Consider the following 5,214-nt stretch of genomic DNA (forward strand, 5'->3'; position numbering starts at 1 on the left):
GATGGAATGGGTGGTCTTTCTCTGTTCCTTCACAAAACACTTACTCTTTATGTCAGGTACACTTGTTCAGTTCAGTTCAGTTCAGTCACTAAGTCGTGTCCGACTCCCTGCAACCCCATTAACCTCAGCACGCCAGGCCTCCCTGTCCATCACCAACTCCCAGAGTTCACCCAAACCCATGTCCGTTGAGTCAGTGATGCCATCCAACCATCTCATCCTCTGTCATTCCCTTCTCCTCCTGCCCTCAATCTTTCCCAGCATCAGGATCTTTTCAAATGAGTCAGCTCTTCACATCAGGTGGCCAAAGTATTGGAGTTTCAGCTTCAGCATCAGTCCTTCCAATGAACACCCAGGACTGATCTCCTTTAGGATGGACTGGTTGGATCTCCTTGCAGTCCAAGGGACTCTCAAGAGTCTTCTGCAACACCACAGTTCAAAAGCATCAATTCTTTGGCGCTCAGCTTTCTTTATAGTCCAACTCTCTCATCCATACATGACCACTGAAAAAACCATAGCCTTGACTAGATGGACCTTTGCTGGCAAAGTAATGTCTCTGCTTTTTAATATGCTCTCTAGGTTGGTCACAACTTTCCTTCCAAGGAGTAAGTGTCTTTTATTTATTTTTTTACTTTTATTTGCATTTATTTTCTGCAGCATTTACTCCCGGGCCATAAGTTTTTGTTTCTTCAGTTTCTTCTGGGATATCTTTTTCTTCTACGCAACCTCTTCTTCTGGTTTAGGAACAATCTGTTCTTTTTCAGTAAGGATCATCTCAATGTGGCAGGGAGAGCTCATGTAGGGGTTGATCCGACCGTGAGCTCTGTAAGTCCTGCGCCGCATCTTCGGGGCTTTGTTCACTTGGATGTGCTCAATGACCAGAGAATATACATCTAAGTCCTTAAGCTCAGCATTACCCTCTGCACTTTTGAGCATGTGTAGTAAAAATTCAGCACTCTTTTAGGGCCACCGACCCTGCGTCCAGCCCCACTGTTTGGCTTGTGCACACCTACCAACTCCACCATTGTAATGACGGAATGGCACACATTGCTTCTTTAAAGTGACATCCTTCAGATTTTCAGATATGCATACCCTTTATGGCCTGGGCAGTTTCACGAGTGTTCTTAAAGTGAACACGAAGATTTGAACCTTTTGATTTGCATGATTTTGTGGGGTTTTCTGGGTCAAGTGAATAGCGCACCATTTTTAGGGGTTAGCTCAGGCTGCTTACTGGAAAAGCAGAGTTTAAGTGTCTTTTAATTTCATGGCTGTAATCACCATCTGCAGTGATTTTGGAGCTCAGGAAAACAAAGTCAGCCACTGTTTCCACAGTTTCCCCATCTATTTGCCATGAAATGATGGGACCAGATGCCATGATCTTAGTTTTCTGAATGTTGAGCTTTAAGCCAACTTTTTCACTCTCCTCTTTCACTTTCATCAAGAGGCTCTTTAGTTCTTCTTCACTTTCTGCCATAAGGGTGGTGTCATCTGCACATCTGAGGTTATTGATATTTCTCCTGGCAATCTTGATTCCAGTTTGTGCTTCCTCCATCCCAGCGTTTCTCATGATGTACTCTGCATATAAGTTCAATAAGCTGGGTGACAATATACAGCCTTGACGTACTCCTTTTCCTATTTGGAACCAGTCTGTTGTTCCAGTCTGTTGTACCAGTATACTTGTAGGTACTGGTAATAGAAAAATGAAGACCTCATCCTCATCCTTCCCTTGAAAATCTCACAGTCTAGGTGAAAGACAAAGATGTAGATAGACTTCCATTATGAAACAATGTGATGAGTTGTATATCTTACTCAGACACTGGCTATTGGAACGCACAGGTAAAGGTTATTAACTCCATGTAGAGGAAGAGGGGAGGGTTGGAAAGGTAAGGTGGAGTCAGATTATAAAAGATGCTTGCATAGTACTGCTAGGGAATTTGGCATAAGGTATAAAAGGATAGTAACGACTCTAAATTTTCTAATTAAGAGGCTAAACCTAATACCTATAATGCGTGTGTGCATACTCAGTCACTCAGTTGTGTCCAACTCTTTGAGAGCCCATGGATGTAGTCTGCCAGGCTCCTCTGTCTATAGGATTATCCCAAGCAAGAACACTGGAGTGGGTTGCCATTTCCTTCTCCAGGGGATCTTCTGGGTCCAAGGATGGAAGCTGCGTCTCCTGCACTGGCAGACAGATTTATTTTTTTTTAACCATTGAGCCACTTGGGAAGGCCCCAAATCTATAATATACATCCATTAATTTGAGGGAAACAAAGATATCCTTGTATGCTTAGAGGGCAGTCCTTGGGATTGTCACTCCTGCAGAGTCAGGGGAAGCCTAGCATATGCATCTCCTTTTTGTTTTTGGCTACATTCTTTGGTGCGCAGAACTTCCCCAACCAGGGATCAAATCCTCTGCCCCTGCAGTAAAGGTGCAGAGTCTTAACCACTGGACTGCCAGAGAAGTCCTATCCTTCCATTTTGAAAGCAGTTTGGCAATAGTACTATAGATTCACAGAGGAGTTCACCTAACCTCATAATCCTATGAAATAAGTAGGATTATTTATAATAATAATACTGGAAATGTTTAATGACATCAATGGTATATTAACTTGATGGAAAATTTGCAGAAGGTTTAAATAGAATGAAAAATTTGGAATTCATGTAGAAATATGGAAACATACTTATGACATAATGTAAAATGAAATAACAAAGTGGTACATATAATTGGAGTATTACTAAGCATAAGGAAAGATATAAGAGAAAATTTTAAATGATTGATTTTGTACGCTTAGATTCGTGGAATTGTAGCTATTTAAGTAATTTTCTGATTCTATTTTTCTTCTTTACTTTGTTTTGGCCACACTGTAAGGCCTGTGGGATCTTAGTTCCCCAACCAGGGGTGAACCCACACTCCCTGTAGTGAAAGTGCAGAGTCTTAACTGCTGGACAGTCAAAGAAGTTAATCTTAGTGCAAAAGAAAACAAGGAGAATTTCTTCATACAGGTCTAAAAAGGAGACCAGCTTGGCAACTTATCAAATAAAAAAGTCCAGAGATTTTAGCTATAAATTGAAAAAAAAACAACAATTTGATATCCCCCCCCCCAAGAAAAAACCCCAAATTCCATGTTAAGGAGTAAAACCACAAGATTAGGATTTATATTTAGTTTTCACTGATTAGACTGTCTGAAACTTACTCTGTTCTGGAAGCCTCATTGTAGAAGGAACATTAGCAAATTGGACTATACCCAGATAAGAAAGGGTGAGAGAATGGAGTTGAACAATGTATCAAAACCTTAATGCAGAAAGGGGAAGGCATTTTTTGTTCAAAAATGTTAAGTGCTGTCTCAAAAATGACAGAATAGACTTCTTCATGTATGTCCAGGCATTCCTTTGAATAGTCACTTTCAAGGCTTCACATTGGGCTTCCCTGGTGGCTCAGATGGTAAAGAATCTGCCTACAATGAGGGAGACCCGGTTCCATCCTTGGATCGGGAAGATCCCCTGGAGAAGGGAATGGCTACCCACTCCAGTGTTCTTGCCTGGAGAATTCCATGGACAGAGGAGCCTGGCAGGCTACAGTCCGTGGGGTTGCAAAGAGTAGGACACAAATGAGTCACATTAGTACTATTCAGAACAGAATGGTCAGCTATGAAAGATGATAAATTCCTTGGAATTAGATTGATTAACTAGATGATGTATACAATCTGATGGGGATATTACCGAGGAGGTGAGAGTTTGGACTGTTATTCCAATCCTGGAAGTTAATAACTCAAATTGTCCTCTGAAAAAATCCACAACTTGGCACACTTTCCTGAACATGGAGAACCTACTTGTTACTTTTTTTTTCAACTGGGCTGCTAAGGTTAGAAACAAGAAAGGGGTGGGCAAGATGTTAGAAAGACAGTTGAAATAAAGTTAATATTTAAGGATGAAGGGGTGGCTTGAAAAAAGTACTACAATCAAATCCTTTAGTAATGAAAAGTTGGATGAAAAGTAGAAAGCTTGTGTTATAGTAGCTATTCCAATCACTGGTGTTTTGCAATGAGGGACAGTTTTATTAAATTTCATTCCATTAAAAATTAAATCCATTTAAATCCCCAGAAGGAATGTTGAAGGAGCGTTGCAGAACCTAGAGCAATAGCTATGGACTCACATATTTTCTGGTTTTTGAGAATTAAAGATACACTTAAAAATATATTTTAAAGTGGATTCTTTTTATTCTTGAAAAGCTGGTTTCTGAACTGGGAATTATTTGTGGTTGATTATTAAAGACTTAGTCTCAAAAATAGTATAGTGTATTTATTGCTGTCTCTCCCCTTCAACAATTTTCACAGGATAGCATTCATTTCTTTGAAGCAACAGCATAAACAGAGTCAAAGATTCAGATTATTATTGTAATAATTCAAGGCTTTTTGTTTTAATTGAAGGATTTGTGGCAAATTACAAGGACATAATTCAGTCAAAGGAATGTTCTAAATCTTGGTTTGTCTTCTCATGACCCTTGAAAGTGTTGCACAGTGTAATCAACAAGGAGCAACCAGTAGTTCAGAAGTTTCTTCTTATAATAACTCATGTTAATCTATTGGATCTCAGGATTTTTGTTTTAAAGTGGAATTTTTAAGTATGAATGTTGATATCTATTTTTAAAGTTATCAAGAAGTGCATAAAAATACTATGTTCAGTTCTTTAATTAGAGTAATGGGATTATGTTGTAAACTAGTCTAATTAAAAATGCCTAATTCAAACTATTTTATCTTGTAAAAAACTGATCTTATGGTTCCAAAAGAGATAGCCCATGTAGCATACGTTTCATTTCACAACAATTTGGCTTTGTCCTGCCTATCTTATGAGACTATGTTTTGATTTATTTTTTGTTGTTGTTATTGTTGTCATCAAGAATCTTGTAGATCTTGAAACTTTGATTCAGTTTAGGATCATTATTTGGAGAAAAAATATTATATATGTATACATATATATCACCTATATACATATATTATTTATCGATAGTTTAGAAATTATTCCATTTTGTAAACATTTTATGGGCAAATTTCAGAACAAATTATTTATTTTTTAAATCCACTTTTCCATGCTGAGTGGTAGACCAAGTGATATTTCTTTTGAAGATAGCAGACATGATGTAAGTAAATTAAAATGAAAAGACTTAATTACATCTAAGCATGACATGTTAATACCCAAAAATATTTGGAAGCTCCCATT

The 5,214-nt window shown here is 38.3% G+C and overlaps 1 pseudogene; it reads right to left on the reverse strand.

The window, feature by feature from the left end:
- Positions 1-657: 657 nt before the first annotated feature.
- Positions 658-1,201, reverse strand: LOC136150866 (large ribosomal subunit protein uL22-like; annotated as a pseudogene).
- Between the last annotated feature and the right edge of the window lie 4,013 nt (positions 1,202-5,214).

This window comes from Muntiacus reevesi, chromosome 19 (genome assembly GCF_963930625.1).
Source record: "Muntiacus reevesi chromosome 19, mMunRee1.1, whole genome shotgun sequence".
NCBI lineage: Eukaryota > Metazoa > Chordata > Mammalia > Artiodactyla > Cervidae > Muntiacus > Muntiacus reevesi.